General features: G+C 40.5%; 1 long non-coding RNA gene across 4 annotated transcripts; it reads left to right on the plus strand.

Moving 5' to 3' along the window:
• Positions 1-229: 229 nt before the first annotated feature.
• LOC309398388 lies at positions 230-17650 on the plus strand. 4 transcript variants are annotated; one of them, XR_014176396.1, is made up of 6 exons: positions 230-984; positions 1154-1292; positions 3646-3826; positions 4780-4913; positions 5137-5382; positions 15394-17650. It is a non-coding gene; the product is annotated as an uncharacterized lncRNA (long non-coding RNA). The 4 variants fall into 4 exon arrangements; XR_014176397.1 differs by lacking the exon at positions 5137-5382 and having other exon boundaries at positions 243-984; positions 15394-15995; positions 16977-17650; XR_014176398.1 differs by lacking the exon at positions 5137-5382 and having other exon boundaries at positions 247-984; positions 15394-15542; positions 16977-17650.
• Positions 17651-19066: the final 1416 nt, after the last annotated feature.

Consider the following 19066-nt stretch of genomic DNA (forward strand, 5'->3'; position numbering starts at 1 on the left):
CTATCTATCTATCTATCTATCTATCTATCTATCTATCTATCTATCATCTATCTATCATCTCTAGCTATATATCCATCCATCCATTATCCATCCATCCATCCATCCATCTATCCATCTTATGTCTCTGTCTGTCTGTCTGTCCGTCCGTCCGTCCATCCATCCATCCATCCATCCATCCATCCATCCATTCTACCTATCATCTGTCATATCTCTCCCCCCCCTCTTTTTTTCTCATTTATCCATCTATATTTCCCTTCTTTTCAAGGCATTGCTTACTTTTATAACATTTCCTCCCTTCTATTCCTCATCCTCTTTTTTTAAACTATCTGCCTTTGTGCCTTCAGGGGCAGTGAAAGAAGACTGCCGATTCTAGATTGCTTTCAGAGTTTAGTTTGCTGATGATGGATTACCATGTCAATTTAAACAGCATAGGATTAATTTGTTTCAATGATTTCTCTTTAGGCTGAATGCCAGGACTTTTTTTCCCTTCTTCTTCTTCCCTGTGCTTTCTATCTTTCTCCTTGCTCTTCAGAATAAGAATAAGAACGAAAGGGGGGAAAATACCCCCTCCTCATTACCAAACCGCTTTTGATATCTCCTTTTTTGAAAAGACCATAATAGGAAAAGACAAGTTCGGTGTAAAGTTGCAATGCAGGCTCAAATCTGAGTGTTTTTTTTTAAATCTCATTTGCAAAGGCCGAAGTCTGCTGTCAGTCACATTAAAATGAAATTGGATCTAACATTTATTCAATAAATACTTCTCTTGTAGGTAATCCAGCACCGAGAGCTTTTGACACATAAGGACTTAATTTGTCTTGGATAAGAAGTTATTAATATGGCACATTTAAACTTGTCACCTACAATAAGGTCATTGAGATCTTTACATGATTTGGAGAATGGATTTGAGGGTGCTCGAAGGAAATACGAAGCCAGGTCTGAGATGGCATTCGAAGGAGAGGAAGCAGGGTGGGAGCAGCAATTCATGTGTCTCTGTGAAGTTGATTTACTGAGTTGGGGTTTTCTTTCTTCATTTAGGAGTTATTGAGTTGTATTTGTGTTGGGGGGGCTGCACGAAGGGAGGCTCATCCAATCAGGTTGTGCATTGACAATGAAGGTTTGAATTGAATTGATCCAATGGAAACATCTTTTCCAGGAGTGAAATCAACTTACCTTCCCTACCAGTTCGCAAATGTGGGCACATGCGCCCCTTCTATGCATGCGCATAGCATCAAAAATGACGTGATGACATCCGGGCGTGTGGGCGGAGTCTGCTACCGAGCACACCTGCAAAGGTAAATAGAACAACGGGGGGGGGGATCTGCTGTGCCACCCAATTTAGATTAACTAGAAAGCAGGAAATCCAATGATTCTAGCTAATATAAATAGCGTGTCACAACTAATCGTCGGAAATAACTGTTTCCCTGAACCAGTAGCATTTTTTTATACTACTGGTTCAGGCGAACCAGTACGAACCAGTAGCATTTCACCCCTGATCTTTTCCCTGGCTTAAATCCCCTGGATTTTTAAAACTTTATCTTAGCTGGAATTCTTTTGACAAACCCTGGCTTGGTACCTCAGTTTCCCAGTGGGAAACTGGCAATGAAGAATCGCAATGATTGGGAAGAGCAGCAATGATTTTTTAAAAAATATATTTTTATTATTTTTACATTTAAAACAATGCAAATGCCGTGGAGTCGGAGTGACCATACATTCACATTATGTACAGCTAGTTTCAACCATTAACAGTTAATCGACTTAATACATTGTCTGTCCTTCTGTTCAATCACAATATGTACATTTGTTCCAGTCTTGTCATCTTGTCTTATACCAATCATAAAATCTGTTCCATACTTCAAAATATTCTGATTCCCTTTTATTTTTAAGTTCAAGAGTGAGCCTATCTGCTTCTGCACAGGCCAACACTTTTCTGATTATATCAAGCTCTGATGGTGTATTTTCTTTTTTCCAGTACTGTGCATAGGTTATGCGCGCTGCAGTATATGTATAATTAGATAAAGTGTATCTTTCTTAAACCCCTCCAGCATTATGCCTAGGAGAAAAGTTTCTGGTTTAAACATAATTTGTTCTCCCACCATTTGTTCTAACCATGATTGAATCATTTTCCAATATTTTTTTGCCTCAATGATTTTTGAATTAAGATAATGTGGATTTTAAACATCATAACACGTAAACATTATATAAAGGTGCAGAGAAGAGCAACTAAGATGATTAAGGGATTGGTGACTAAAACATACGAATTGCAGGCATTGGGTCTGGCTAGTCTAATGAAAAGCAGGACTGGGAGTGACATGACAGTCATATCATGTACCTCTGAGTTGTGTGATCTCCTTTTGTGACCTTCTGACAAGCCAAGTCAATGGGGAAACCAGATTCACTTAACAACAGGTGTTACTAGCTTAACAACGGCAGTGATTTGCTTAGCAACCTTGGAGAGAAAGATCATAAAACAGGGCAAAACACACTTAACCACTGTCTCACTTAGCCACCTAAATTTTGGTCTCAGTTGTGGTTGTGCCTTTATAAATGATTGCTGAAAACCCTTCATATTCATGCTCATATATTTTGACCATGGATCTGTAAGATGAGCTAGTGTCTCTGGGGCTACTGGATGTTGGGCAGCAGGATTGAAGAATGGTAGACTTGCTTCCGGGATAAATTCCTGAATTCGTACTAGAGGTCAGGCATGAAAAATACCTTCTTGGTTCGCCCTTCCATCTCATGCACAGTGGGAAGGCAATCCTGCTGAATTCAGTTCTTTATAATGCCTTCAACAGCACACGTTACCTGATTACTGAATTAACCTATTTTGGGGTGTGTGTGATACATTGAACCATAAACAAACTCAGAAGGCTGGATTTGATCAATGTCTAGGCTAATAAAGCTTGTAGATATATCTACTGGGGTTTGGCCTTCTCCATTTCAGGGCATTTTGTGAACATGGCCATTCAGAGTATTGAAAGATGCAACATTACCGTAGGAACAAAGTAGCACTGAATTCAAGGAAGGAAGGAAGGAAGGAAGGAAGGAAGGAAGGAAGGAAGGAAGGAAGGAAGGAAGGAAGGAAGGAGGAAACTTTCTGATATTCACAGTCAGCTATTAGGAAATTGGAAATTGCTGCTTTTTTGTCCATCCTTTGTCATTCTGATCCTCTATTTAGATAAAGACGTATCTCTTAAATGTTGACTCAATGAGTCATGGGTTGTGTAGTTATTTCTAAATAGTAAAACACATTTTGGAAGAGTCTCATTCCAATAGGATGGGATATTTTCCCCCATTGCTTCCTTCTTAAAACTTAGATGATATGGTTAGGCACCAACATTTTCCCCTTCTGAGTATATGGTTTCTCATATCAGCCTTTGCCACCTTTGTATTAATGTTGTTGTAATCTGCAATTTTAATACTGTCATGTGATTGTCATTTGTTACTTTCCCAGAAGCTTCTGGCAAGCCAAGTCAAGAGGGGGAAGTTAGATTCTCTTAACAATTGCAGTGATTCGCTTAACATCTGTAGCCCAAAAGGTCATAAACAGGGGCCAAACTCAGGTTAGCATCTGCCTTGCTTAGCAATGGAAATTTTGGGTTCAAATATGGTTGTAAATTGAGGTCTACCTGTATCTGTTAACAGGCTGAATAAGAACACATTGAATTGCATCTAAACAAAATGAAGATATTGTTGACCAGTGAATTAATGAATAAAATTCAGCTTGATATATACGGGCCCATGGTGTCCTGAAAGAGCTAGTTTATAGTTGGGAATGCGCCGTGATTCAAACTTGGCTCTGGATTTGCACGTGATGGTTCTGGTGGTAAGAATGCTTTTTCATAATGATATCTAATGCTCTATCTGTGCATTAACCATTCTCTTGCCTTGCCCTCAGGATACGGAGCATAGTCCTTTTCCAATTTATGTGGAATCACCACTCTCTCAATATTTAAGAAATATATAAAGATACAAGTCTTTCACTAGGCATTTAAACTTTTTTAGATTAGATTAGAAGAGATTAGAAGAGATTAGAAGAGAGTAGAGTAGAGTAGAGTAGAGTAGAGTAGAGTAGAGTAGAGTGGAGTAGAGTAGAAAAGAACAGAACGGAACAGAACAGAACAAAATAGAATAGAATAACAAGAGCTGGAAAGGACCTTGGAGGTTTTCTAGTCCACCCTTCTGCTGAAGCAGGAGAACCTAGTATACCATCTCAGACAAGTGACTGTCCAGTCTCTTCTTGAAACCTCCAGTGATGGAGCACCCATGATTTCTGGAGGCCAGCTGTTCCACTGGTTAATTGTTCTCACTGTTAGGAAGTTTCTCCTTCATTCCAGGTTGCTTCTCTCTTTGATTAGTTTCCAACCATTATTTCTTGTCCTGCCCTTTGATGCTTTAGAAAATTTTCTTTCTTTCTTTCTTTCTTTCTTTCTTTCTTTCTTTCTTTCTTTCTTTCTTTCTTTCTTTCCTTTCTTTCTTTCTTTCTTTCTTTCTTTCTTTCTTTCTTTCTTTCTTTTTAATCTGTATTTGGAATATAACTAGGTAGATTACATTTCACCTGTAATATTTTCTCTGGTTTTATGTTCTTTGAAGGAAATTCCAGAAACAATTTCCCTTTGAGCCAATAGAATGACAAGGGGGAGGGGGAAAAAGTGCAAGAGGAAATTTTCTGCTCAAAACAAATAGAAATTGCAATAAATCTGAAATTTGTCCATTCCTTCTCAATTTAATGTGTCAAGGCAAGAGGGATGCTGCTGAAGCCCCATCTGTTTATTGTAGGAATCCCTCAAAGTGGTTTTGATGGAAGTACTCAGTGATGGCCACACTTACATTCTGGAAGCAGGACAAACAAGAACAGCTGAAGAAACTTCTCAAGATGATGATGGGACACTGGCCATCACCACAAATAAAAGGTAAGGCTTGCAATTGTTTCCACGAATCAGGGCTAAATGTCGTCTAGGATTAGACAAGGCACATATGATTTCCACATATTCATTCCACTGACCCACACACAGTGAGTTGCCTGCTAAGAACCTGTGTGGTCCTTAAAGGACATTGCCATGTGGCCTATAAAATGGACTTTTGAACTCTCCCTTCTCCCTCTTTCTCATGCACCTGTGAATGTCATTACTAAAGCATGAAATGCCACATGCGGTCCAGCCAGAAATGCAAAAATACAAATCCTCCCCCCACAACTTCATCACTGTGCAATGAAGACCACGGCAAACACATCCTTGTATCTGCAATTTATGGAATGCAGATACTGGAAAGGAGAACAAAAAATAATCATGGGGAGAATGAAGATACTATCTCTGCATCTATTAATAATAGCTGATTTGCTCAGACACCTGGATGTGAGTTTGACTCACCATACGGAAGTGGGTAAGTGGCAGTTTATCAGCTGACGTTTAGATATTACTTGTTTCAATTTCTAGATGGAGGTAAAAACCACAAAAAAATAGGATCATGCATGCACAGTTATAAGATCAGACATAAAATTATTAATATATTTATTAAATTTATGTGCTGTCCATCTCACTTTCAAGTGATTCTGGGTGGCCACTGCTTCACTCTCTCCCCCTATGTATTTTCCCCCTATGTTTCCCCCGATGTTTGAATGATCATTAGAATAACAGAACAGAATAACAGAATAACAGAGTTGGAAGGGACCTTTGAGGTCTTCTATTCCAACCTCCTGCTTGGTCAAAAAACCCTATTGGTTCCAGAAAAGTGGCAGACCAGTCTGTTCTTTAAAAATGTACAATGATGGAGCACCCATAACTTCTTTAGGCAAGCAGTTCCACTGATTAATTGTTCTAACTCTCAGGAAATTTCTCCTTAGTTCTATAAATTCTATAACAAATTGAAATTAGCCTGAAACACTAGGAGTCTGTGAATCTCCCCAAATCCACTTTGGATTTACCATATGGTAAGTCTAGTAGATTCAAATACCCAATTGCATGAGTTGCAACAATTCAGGAGCAAAAGGATTTATGCTAATAATGCATCGAATCAGTGAATTGACTCAAAGGTGCCAAGTCTGATGCATTAAAACCAATCTGAGGATTTTTATTCAACAGGATAATGCCATATTTCTGCCCTGCTAGCCAAGTACTTCAGCTACTTATGATCACAGTTAAATTCTAAACAGCCTTTGGCACAATACACACACACACACACACACACACACACACACACACTCTTTGCATCCATCTCCTTTGCCTCCTGCAAGGGATCCCAGAGTTAATCCATCTTTAAATATTACATAGAACTAATTTGACAGAGCAATATTTGTTCACGCTTTGGTAGCTAATGTATGATAGGGGGACGGAGAGGGTCCCAGGAGGTATATCATGGTCCTTGGGTCTCAAACTGCATTTGACTGATGTGTGTTAACGATGGATCAAGCTGGAAGAGAAGGTTTGGATTTCTCCACACTGTTGTTGCCATTGCCCAACGAATCACAATCATGGCACGTGCCAGATCTTGTCCAAATTATTCTCTTACCTCTCCCACCAAAGCTACATCAAGAACGATCTAAGGCAGCGACGGCAAACCTTTTTTGACTCGCGTGCCATAAGTGGGGGGAGCGCAGGGGGGTCGTGTGCAGCCGTGCTGCACCCATAATGCAATATGCGACCCCCCCCCAGTGCACATGCACGCACTACAGGCACGACCCCCTCATTTTTGCATGCTTGTTTCGCCCTCCCCAGGCTCCAGAGGCTTTATAGGAGCATGGGGAGGGCAAAAACAGCCTCCCCCGCCCCTCTGGAAGCCCTCCGGAGGCTTCAGGGGTCTTCCCTGAAGCCTCCAAAGCAGTCAAAACGACCCTCCAAGCAAACCAGAACTTCTGGTTTGCTTGGAGGGTCGTTTTAAGCATTCCGAAGGCTTCAGGGACCTTCAAGAGGCTTCCCTGAAGCCTCCGGGGCAGTCAAAACGACCCTCCAAGCAAACAGGAAGTCTGTTCCTGAACTTCTGGTTTGCCCGTAGGGCTGGTTTTTTGCGCTCCGGAGGCTTCAGGGAAGCTCATGAAGCTTCCGGAGGGGGCGGGGAGGCTCTTTTTGCCCTCCCCAGGCTCCTATAAAGCCTCTGGAGCCTGGGGGAGGGCGAAAAATGGCTTTAAAAAAGGGCGAACTCAGCTGGCCAGCACGCGTATAAGCGCTGGCCAGCTAACAGGGCAGCACCTCGCGTGCCCTGACAAATGGCTCCGTGTGCCACCTGTGGCATGCGTGCCATAGGTTCGCCATCATTGATCTAAGGGAAGGAAGCTGGATTTGGGTGGTAGAATTGGGCCAAATCTGGATGGATCAAGTTTATTTTGGGTCATCCTGTTTGCAAACTTTTCAAGTTAAAAGTTGAAACCTACAGTTTAATAGAATGGTTCAGCTTTGATAATCTTGGAGATTATATCTATATCTATATCTATATCTATCTATATCTATATCTATATCTATATCTATATCTATATCTATATCTATATCTATATATCTATATCTATATCTATATCTATATCTATATCTATATCTATATCTATATCTATATCTATATCTATATCTATATCTATATCTATATCTATATCTATATCTATATCTATATCTATATCTCTCTATCATCTGTCTGTCTGTCTGTCTGTCTGTCTCTCTCTCTCTCTCTCTCTCTCTAACATGTGTGTATGTGTGTGTGTGTATGTATGTAATGTATGTGTCTGTGTGTGTGTGTATGAGAGAGAGAGAGGGGGGGGAGGGAGGGAGGGAAGGGGGACTGCAGTTTTGGCAGCGAGTTCTTATAATAGAGATTCCCTAAAAATCCAGGTCCTCATTTTACCAGCCTCAGAAGAATAGAAAGCCTGGTCAACCTTGAGCTGGTCAGGATCAAAATGCTGGCAGCGGGCAGAGTTAGACTGCGATGCTACATTCTAACCGCTGCGCCACCAAACACCGTGGTAGTAGAGGAGGTCACTCACAAGATGTTTAATGGTGTTTGCACGTTAGCATAGCTGTCTTCCTGCTGAATATCATGATTCCAGCTTATTAAAGAAAAGGCCATTCCCCCGCAAACCTCCCCCCCTATTTTCAAATGAAAATCCCGTGAAGAGAGAGCAGTTCAAATTTCTCACAGGAAGGTGTTCTGAAGAGCATGTGTAACAATACTAAAGCATAGTGTGGACCCTGTCCCCCTTTCCTTGCAAAAGAAGACCACTAGCAGGTTTCTCATCCTACCACATACATCCCTGCGACCAATTCGCTCTCACAGGGAGGGACTCCTCTGGGTGCCGTCCACCAAGCAATGCCAACGGGCAGCGCCTAGGAGTAGAGCCTTCTCTGTGATGGGCCCAACCCTCTGGAATGACCTCCCCCCCCGATATTAGAACTACTACCGACTTCCGCTCCTTCCGACAAAAACTTAAGACTCACCTGTTCCGATTAGCCGGCCTGGCCCACTTATAGTTCTACTCTTACCGCCTGGCGGATATTTTATTTTGGGATAGTCTTTAGGATAAATGTTTTTATAATTTTTAAAATTTTAATCTAACTTAACTAAATTGTACAGTGAATCATTACTACCTCCTCCAGTCCTATATTTAATTTATTTATTTTGTATTTATAACATGTATATTTATTGTTCAATTATTTTAATATGACTGTACACCGCCCCGAGTCTCTTTTGAGAGAGGGGCGGTCTAGAAATTGAATAAAGTTAAGTTAAGTCTCACATATCTCAGTTGGATCAGTGCTGGTTGAAAAAGTGGATCCTGGAAATCTCTCCAACTCAAGTCATGGGGATGTAGCAATAACAACAGCACCTGGACTTATATATTGCTTTGCACTCTTTGCAGCCCTCGCTAAGCGGTTTACACTGTCAGAATCACTGGCTCTTCGGCTTTGATACAGAGAGGAGCACCGCCCCCTAGAGTCAGGAACGACTAGCACATATGTGTGAGGGTAACCTTTACCTTTACCTGTACACTGGTTGAGTTCACACATTTTGCTAAATCACAGGTAGCCGAAGAAACCATAGTAGCCTGCTTCACAATCAATACGTCACAAAATCAAGAATTACCAAATCGCAACAATTTTATTCAAACATAATGACAAAGTTACATAAACTAGGCTTTATGTTAACACCATGTATGAATTCAAATATTGGTCTGGTTAAAGTAGAATTAAGCTAAAGAAGTTGTACAATGAAAAATCATGCAATTCAATGGAAAGAAATTTGCTCCCATTTTTCTTTTTTCTTTTTTAAAAAAAAGATAATGTTAGAGAAATAATAGGCAGATGATTTTTTTTTCATTTTTAGTGAAATGATTATAAGTATGAATTTCTCGTCCTACACCATGCAATTCTCTGCAGAGGTCTGCAGCCTCCTGTGTTAGAATGCAGCTCTTCATCTTTGATGGCTTTATCAAATTTATCATTAACAGATACAATGATGATGTTCGCCCATCGTGGTCAAAGAGGACCTTATATATGCTAGACTACATATGCTAGTGTATTTAATGGATCAGAAGGGCAGAAGATACAGTCCCTCTCATCTCAAGACTTAAAGAGGTTGACTTAAATTGTGTGGGTTGCATCAGATTACTCCTAAAGAGCACAACATTCCACAATCGGCTTCGTTAGGGTAACATAAAAGAAAACATGTATTACTCCATGGCCACTTAATATGTGTAAGTTGGGTATAGCAAAGGGTAGAATCCCACGTAATTCGGGCTGGCAGGTTATAGAAGGCTGATATAACCCAATGGGTTGCCCCTTTCAGAAAAAGGAATATTTTCCTTTCCAGGTTGGGTTAAAGAGAATTATCCAGGAGTGACAAAAGACCAAATGGACAGGGAGGATTTTTTTAAAAAAAGCCTCCAACCCCCACCCTAAGAAAGTCCCCTCTTCCTTAGTTCTCTCCTTGTGGAATCTGAAATAAAGGCATCTCCCAGTCTCTGGCAACACTCAGAGTGTTTAGATGAAGGGATGAGATGGAGACGCCTATTGAAATGTGTCTGAAGAAGATTAATAGGACTTGTCAGGGATGGGAAAGCTCAGGCTTTGCGGTAAATTTCTACCAAGAGAAGATGAATTACTGATGAATGCCGAGTTATCAACCCCATCACCATCATTCGACACTAAATCAAATTGAGCTGTTATCTGCAATCAGAAATTCTCCTCCTCCTCCTTTTTCTTCTTCCCTTTTTTAAAGAAAGGTAATGTGCATGTTTTGGTTTAAGTCTTTTTTTTAATCTATAAAAACATGGCACGCAACTATGCTTCCTCTGCCTTAAGCCTGAGCGAAAGGGGACTGCTTTTAAGCGGAGGGCAGAATAGTTATTTTCCATGGCCTATTTTAAGAAGCAGAGGGATGGGAGCTAATCAAGGAGAAAAAAAAAATCCAACCTAGAAATAGGGAGACCTATCCTGACAATGAGAACAATTAAGCAGTGGAACGGCTTGTCTTCAGAAGCAACGGAGGCTCCAACACTGAAGGTTTTGAAGAAGAGATTGGACAACCATTTGTCTGAAATGATGTAGGGTCTCCTGTGTGAGTAGAGGGTTGGATTAGAAGACTTCTAAGGTCCCTTCCAACCCTGTTATTCTGAAAGAGAATCTCTTGGAGATGATGCGCCATGGGCAAAACCATATTTGTCTCATAACACAATGGTGAAAAATCTCTGCTTATGTTCTGATGGCCTTTACTTTTCAGAGAACTGGCTAGGACAGGGGTCAGCAACCTGTGGCTCTGGAGCCGCATGTGGCTTTTTTATCCCTCTGCTTTTGACTCCCTGTCTGGTTGGCTCCCCAATTGATAAGGCTTTCAATTAGGATAGGGAGAGGCAAAAGGACGCCATACTAGGAGGAGGCTCTATGGTGGGTGAACCAGACTTCTAGTCGGCAGAGGAAAAAGGATGCCATACTAGGAGGAGACTCTATGGTGGGGGGAAACCGGACTTCCAGTCAGCAGAGGAAAAAGGACGCCGCGCTAGGAGGAGACTCCATGGGGGAACCGGACTTCCAGTCGGCTCCAGAATTGAACAAGGGACTTCTGATTAACACCTTTGTAGCTCTTTTAGTGTTTAAGGTTGCCAACCTCTGAACTAAGATAATGTTTTTTGGGAAAAGGATAAAAATTCACCAAGAACAGCCTTTAGCATCTAATCCAGATGTGTTTCAGAAGACTCTTGGTGGGAATGAAAGTTTATACATTGACTTGTCCTTCAGCACAGTAGATATCAAATGGTATGTAATTTCATAACAGTGAAGATAATTTATTTAATTTCTTTTTAATAACAAAATAATCCACGTCATTGATTTTATGTACTTTTAAGCATTCACATGTTTGCCGGTTGGTTTTGGAAGTGTCCCCAAATAGATAGAATTTGGCAGGTTTGCCATGCAGAAGCAGCTATGGTGGAGAGCAAGGAAGGACCAAAGCAAGGAGTCATTAGTACTTTGCTTAATTTATTTTTTTTCTACCGTCTTCCATGCCTTTCCTAGACATTCGTGGGAGATATGCATGGTAACTCTAATGGGAATTAAAATATTATAAAATAATAATATAACATAAGTGATCCCAGTCGTAATCTACACTTTGGGTTCCATATCTCAAATTTTTGGAAGGCACTTAGTAAACCTTTCCATCGACAAAATTTCCATCTGTCAATTACAAAAGGCTTGGATCTGCAAATATACTATATCGATACAATACAACATCCTAGGTTCTTGGAAGAATTCAACATGTTTGAAAACTAGTACCAGCTAAAGTACTGGTAGCTGTGATTTCACATTGTTGTGTAATAAACTGACAAATCTTCAAGTACCACTTGAACATCATCAGCAATGACAAAATTACAATCAGTCAATTTCAAAGAGCACTTTTGCTTGGAATAGTTTACATCCTAATACCTTTAACACCATCAAGTAACCATATCTGCCTCTCCCAGGTCCTTGGTAAGGACTCAATAGGTAGATTAAAAATGCCAGATCCAATCTAAACATCTGGTTGACTGTGCAACAAATCATAATACCTTTTCTCTTTTGTTTCCTCTGGCTGTTCCCTTTCCTCTCCCTTTTGGATTTTGTTCACAGTGCAGGACCACAAGATCTGATGGCTACTTTGCATGAAAAGAAGTGATACAAATCAGTGTTCCCCCTTTGAAAATGGTTTCTCATACTAGTGTTAGTGAAGATATGGGCATGATCATCTTGGCCAAGTATTTATTTATTAAATTTATACCTAAAGCATTCTCTTTTTATAATTTTCTCCCCAACATTTGCAGGGGGTAGGTGTTGCTAAGTCAGAAAGATGAGGCTAAAGTCAACCAGTGAGCTTCCAAAATGAAGGTGGATAAGAACCCAAGTTTCCCATTTCTGTTCAAGCACCTTCTCAACTACTCTCCATTAACTATTCGGGTTGAGAAGAAGAGATGATCCCCAAGTCATCCAGGACATCCAGGCCAAAGGAGGACTTAGAACCCGAGTCTTCTTTTGCCTGGTACAATATTTTCACCATTACACCATGCTGGATCTCTAGTATGACCTTCTTTAAATGTCTGTAGACTACATTAGCCTTCTCCAAACTTTTCAACTCCCAATTGTATATCTAAAAGGCATCAGACTGGGAAACCTGGTCACTGAGCTGCGATTCAATAGAAGACTACATATTTCTTATGCTCCAAGTCCCAGATTCAGTCTTCAGAATATCCAGTTAGTGCAGGAAAAAGGTTGTGGACTACAAGTTTCAATAGGGAAGTACTGAATATTTTGTAGCAATGGAATCACAATATGTAGTGGGGCAGGTTCTTCAGGTTATGTTAAGATATTTCTCTGTTATTTACGCATGCTTTGCTTATTTTACTGCTTATATTACAATTTTTTGAACTATCATGCTGGAGAAGACTCCTGACAGTCCCTTGGACTGCAAGACAATCAAACTGGTCAGTCCTAGGGAAGATCAACCCTGACTGCTCTTTTGAAGGCCAGATTCTGAAGATGAAACTCAAGTACTTTGGCCACCTAATGAGAAGGAAGGGCTCCCTGGAGAAGAGCCTCATGCTGGGAACGATGGAGGGCAAAAGAAGAAGGGGACGGCAGAGAATGAGGTGGCTGGATGGAGTCACCAAAGCAGTCGGTGTGAGCTTAAGTGGACTCCAGAGGATGGTAGAGGACAGGAAGGCCTGGAGGAACATTGTCCATGGGGTCATGATGGGTTGTACACAACTTCGAAACTAACAACAACAATTACAATTTTCATTTGTTTCCCCATCTCAACATGGGATGTTTTCAGCTCTTATGGTTAAAGGGACCCTGAAGGCTACAGAATATGAGTTCAGAAACTACATGATACCCTGTGTCTGCAGATTTCCAGTCCTTGTGGTAGAACCATGGCCAGTCCATACCTTAACCAGATAAATTGAATGGCATACTTGAATAGAGGCCAGTTTCTTATGCCCACTAAGATATCCTGGTGTTTTTTCAGATGTTTGGATTACAGACAGTCTTTCCCCATTGTTTGCTATGGCCCTAAGTTGAAATCTACAGCATCTGGAGGACACCAGGTGGCCTACCCTTGACTGGTTCTAAACTTTCTTTAAAATGCTAAATTGGTGAATGGATTCATATTGAATCAAGATGTTGGGATCCAATGTTCAAAACAAACAATTAAGTGCTTCAGGGACCAGGTCTAGCAAATGCACTGAAAATTGGCTAGTATTTCTCTAGACATCTGGCTGGTTTAATGCACCTAATAGCTTGACATTTGGCCCTGAATTTCTTCAGCTAAATGTATCCATCTGTACCTAGTTTGTTTTTTCTTTGTTTATGGATGATCCTTCCAAACTATACCACATATCGGGACCTAGAGTCACAAGTCAACCCTCACTGATTTTGTGTGATGGAATGAACTCCCTGATAAGATTTTGGCTCCCCTTAAAAGGGAACTCCAAATCATTTTATTTATTTGTTTAATTTATAGACTGCCGATCTTGCCTCAAAGAATGTATTTATTATTTCATTTATTGATTTGATTTATTATTCATCTACAAGATAATATAAGAATAAACATGAGTATGAATGAAATGGGTATGAATAAATGGGGACTGTTGGACAGGGATGGTAGGCATGATGGTGTACTTATACACACCTGTTACAGACCTCTTAGGAATGGGGTGAGGTCAATAGTAGACAGTTTAAGGTTAAAGTTATGGGGGTTTGAAGATGTAACAACAGAGTCAGGTAGAGCATTCCAGGCATGGACCACTCTGTTGCTGAAGTCGTATTTTCTGCAATCAGGTTTGGAGCGATTTACATTGAGTTTATATCTGTGGTGTGTTCTTGTGTTACTGAAGCTGAAGTAGTCACTGACCGGTAGGACATTGTAGCAGATAATTTTGTGTACTACCCTTAAATCCGACCGTAGGTGGCATAGTTCTAGGATGTCCAAACCCAACATTTTAAGCCTGGTGGCGTAAGGTATTCTGTTGCGGGCAGGGGAGCGGAGTACTCTTCTCGTGAAATACTTCTGGACTCGCTCAATTGTAATAATGTCCGATATACAATTGTCCCTTGGTAGGGCCAAGGATTACATATGAAAGAGGAATACCAATGCTTCTGTGAAGGTTCCAAGAGTTGCCCTAATTAATGTTGTCTTCCAAACGATAGCAAGAATCTGATTCAGAAGCACAACCTCAGAGAACGGTGAACCACGAGACACAACCCATAAACTCCATTTGGCTAGCAGAACGCATCCATCTGCATTTATCACAACCCTGACTAGATTTATATGCTCTAATGGTTCCACAATAAGAAAAAGCTGGGGTCTTATTTATGCTTTCCCGTCTCGAGGAATCCCCCTCCCCACATATATTTGTCAGACACTGATGGGCTTTGCCTGGATTTAATCATAGTCTGAAGGTAGGGGAGGAAAAGTGTATTATTAAAGAATCAAAATAATTTCAGAAGCAATCAATGGATCAGATGATTGATTCAGTGCGTAAATCAGCCCTAATGCAAAACAGGTTTCTTCAAATGAAGAATACTGAGATACAAAGCTGGGCAGCTGGGTAGAACCACTAGTTGAAAATGTCAGGACAATACGATTAACTCAGAATGGTAGTGGAATAAGGGAATAGCACTTCCTTCTTTTACCCCCCCTACCCCCCATCGAGACTTCACAGCAGAATTCACTGGCATGAAATCATGCTTTATCATTTAGTGTGTGAGGAAAGCCATTGAAGGTAAATCATGATTGAGTAAAAGTAGTCCTTAGTATATATGCAAACTCAACCATTGTATATGTATTGTGGCATCTCAGGTTAGATTTATAGAACAAAAGCCAATATCTCTAAAATATGCTATTTTACAGGCCAGCATTCAACTACTTTCTTTGTATTTCCTCACTCTCCAGATGCCACTTCACTTCTGCAGATATCGTCGGACAATTTATTCTAACATCATAAATCACCTCAGCTCCGGATGATAGTCTTTGCCGTCCCAAAAAACACCTGGGTTTCATTGATGTGAGAAAGATTCAAAGTCTGTCACATGGTCTGCAAGGTTAGATATTCCTCTGGGTAGTCTCCAGATATAAGGAGACATTTTTTGAATTGTTCATGGTGAGTCTCTCAAAGTGAGACATCAGGATGGAATTAGGAAACGTGAAAAGCCAGGCTGAAGAATTTTGGACAGTGATATCCCATAAAATCCCACCAGTAATAATTCTGTCAGAACGGAAGAAACTTCTTGGATGAGAAACAAAACCTTATCAAAGAAAAAAACCCAAGAAAGTCCAGTTGCCTTTTGAAAAAAAAAACACTTTGGGAATAAACATAACCTAGATGATTGAGAATCACCATAGATAAATTTTATCACAACTGAGAATAAGATAAAATCTAAGATAACACTACCAAGAATGAAAAAGAAATTCTCCAGTATTCTGAGAAGATGACTGAAAATCAGATGTTGCTTTTTCAAGAAAAGAAAACTCAGAAAATCACAAGGCAGATTTTGGTAAACATTGATTGAATCATTTTGGTCTATCAATTCTGCCTTAACCCTGAATATATAAATGTATTGAAAAGTATTTCTTTCACCATACAAGTTTCCATTCTGATCTTAAAGTAGGACATCTGGAGTCCTACTCAGGCTCGCGTATCTGAGTATGAAAGTAAAATCTTGATTTTATGATCTTTTCCCCAGTTTGGAGACCTGAGTTGTCCAGCTTCTGGTTGCCTGAAGAATTATAACCATCTTCAGGCAAAGTACAGGAGGTTGTGTTCAAATCTCCATTAACGAGGGTAGTGAAGAAGTGATGATGTTCTTCACTCCAAAATCAAAGTCCTGAGACTTTTAAAGTGTTTATTTATTTAGTAAATGACTTTGTTTATGGAAACATATAGGGTCTTTTTTGAACCAGGCATCTGGGTTCCAAACAGCATCCTCCATCAAATAAGAATCTGAGGCTAGAGATTCCTCAAAATTCAAATTCATTAAAGAAGCCATGTTGGCACATCTGGGAAATCCTGAATCTGAAAGCTTCCAGGTTTTCCCCACCCAGTTGAAAGTTCAAGACCCTGCCCAATCACCCATATGTCCATCACATGCCCCAATCAGCCACTGTCATGAAGGAAGATTCCTCTCATCCATGTCAGTCCAGGAACAGAGACAAAACGACGTTGACTCTCTGAGAAGGAATGTTATTTTGGCTAAATATCTCCCATGCGCCATACAATCCCCCCTCCCACATTAGAATATGTTTGAATATGTGGCATGTTTGAGGCCTTATACAAAGATGGCTTCCAAGCCTGACATCAGGCTCAAAGAATTGTTGATAGATGAATAGCTTAGCTCAGACCATAGTTTCCTTGTTACTACAATTGCAGAACGCAAAGTGTACTAAGACATAACTGGGGACCCATATTGCTTAAGATCTTCTAAATCAAAACCCATGTTTTATTCATTTATTCCATTTCTGTCATGCCTCTCTTCCAGGAGCTCAACATGGTGTATATTCCTTCCTTTTATGCTGAGAATAATAAATAAAATTTGCGAGCAAAGCTCCATTGAAAGCTAGTAAGATGCCTCCAGACATTCAGCGGGATTCCTTGGTGAGGGGGACGGCATCCCCAACTCTCACAGGTAGAAGCCATGTGTCTATATCGAAGCAGTTTTATATATGAAATGAATGCGGTGTTCACGTTATGCGCATTGCTTATAATATAACTCACTTTTTCGTCCATCATTCAGTTTCAGCAGGTTAGCATAAGGTGTCCCAAAAAAAGCTCTTTGCATCTCAGGTGAAAATAAACATGAATCATGCTTCATTCTATCAGCCAGATCTTACATGGTCTTATATTACCAACCGGGATGATAAAAGCTATTATACTATTTACACCGTGGATACCTGCTAGGATTCTATGGAAGACCTACTCCATGGATACATATGTGACATTAAGAAGCAAAGTAATGAAGAAGGCTGGTACTCGTAGTTGGCTTTTTCCAAGCTTGGGATGGAGGCAGTACCTGAAAACAAGGTACTACATAGGTACAGCTAATCTGATGATGTCCATAATGTATTGAAGGTTTTTCTGGGGTTCACTTCATCCAAAGACCTGTGAGTTGCTTATTTTCCAGCCTTTTAATTGACTGAATACTCTGAAATAAAATTGCACATTTCTAAAACCTTTGTGTGAGATATCTTTTACAGGGTTTTGATGGCCATTTAAAAAGAGCTATCCTATACATACATACATACGCACGCACGCACGCACACACACACAGAGACATATGTATGTATGTGTATGTATGTGTGTGTGTGTGTGTGTTTATGTATGTATGTATGTATGTATGTATGTATGTATGTATGTATGTATGTAGGCATATAATCCATATCTACTAGCTGCTGTCAGTAAGGACATAGTGCAGGGGTGTCCAAACTTGGGAACTTTAAGACTTGTGGACTTCAACTCCCAGAATTCCCCAGCCAGCATGGCTGGCTGGGGAATTCTGGCAGTTGAAGTCCACAAGTCTTAAAGTCCCCAAGTTTGGACACCCCTGACATAGTGGATAAAACGATTAAGAAATACACTGAGAAAAAAAATACTTCCAAAGAAGGTTGGATTAGAGGCAATCCCTGACCTATGACCTCATTTGGGGCCAGAATGTTTATTCCTAAGCAAGGCAGTTGTTTAATGAATTATGCCTGATTTTATGACCTTTTTTTTTGCTGTGGTTTTTATTGAATCAGTGCAGTTAAATGCATCATGCAATTGTAAAACCAATCTGGATTTTCCATTGACTTTGCTGGTTGGAAGCTGTGTAGCAATTACATGACCCTGGCCTGCTGCGTCCATTGTAAATGCATGCTGGTTGCTACATGCCCCAATTCTGATCATGTGACCTTAGGAATTCTGCAACGGTTGTAAGTATTAGGACCACTTTTAAGTCAGTTTTTCCAACGCCCTTGTAACTTCAAATGGTTACTGAATAAATGGTTGCAATTTGAGGATATACATACTAAAAAGCAGAGACATCAACCTGCCAACAGAAACGCTTATAGTCAAGGCTCTGGTTTTCCCAGTTGCAATGGATGGCTGTGAAAGTTGGACCATAAAAAAGGCTGAGCACCAAAGAATGGAGACCTTTGAACTCTGGTGCTGGAGAAGACTCCTGCGAGTCCCTTGGACTGCAAGGCAATCAAACCGGTCAGTCCTAGAGGAGATCAGCCTTGACTGCTCTTTAGAAGGCCAGATCCTGAAGAGGAACCTCAAATACTTTGGCCACCTAACGAGAAGGAAGGGACTCACTGGAGAAGAGCTTAATGCTGGGAACGATTGAGGGCAAAAGAAGAAGGGGACGGCAGAGAATGAGGTGGCTGGATGGAGTCACTGAAGCAGTTGGTGTGAGCTTAAATGGATTCCTGGGAATGATAGAGGACAGGAAGGCCTGGAGGAACATTTCCATGGGGTTTGCAATGAGTCAGACACAACTTGGCAACTAACAACAAGTTGAGGATGTATTTTACAGGTCAGCATTCATTTACTTTCTGTGTGTACTTCCTCACTCTCCAGATGCCATTTCGC

This window comes from Natrix helvetica (genome assembly GCF_964273705.1).
Source record: "Natrix helvetica genome assembly, chromosome: 12".
Taxonomy (NCBI): Eukaryota; Metazoa; Chordata; class Lepidosauria; order Squamata; family Natricidae; genus Natrix; species Natrix helvetica.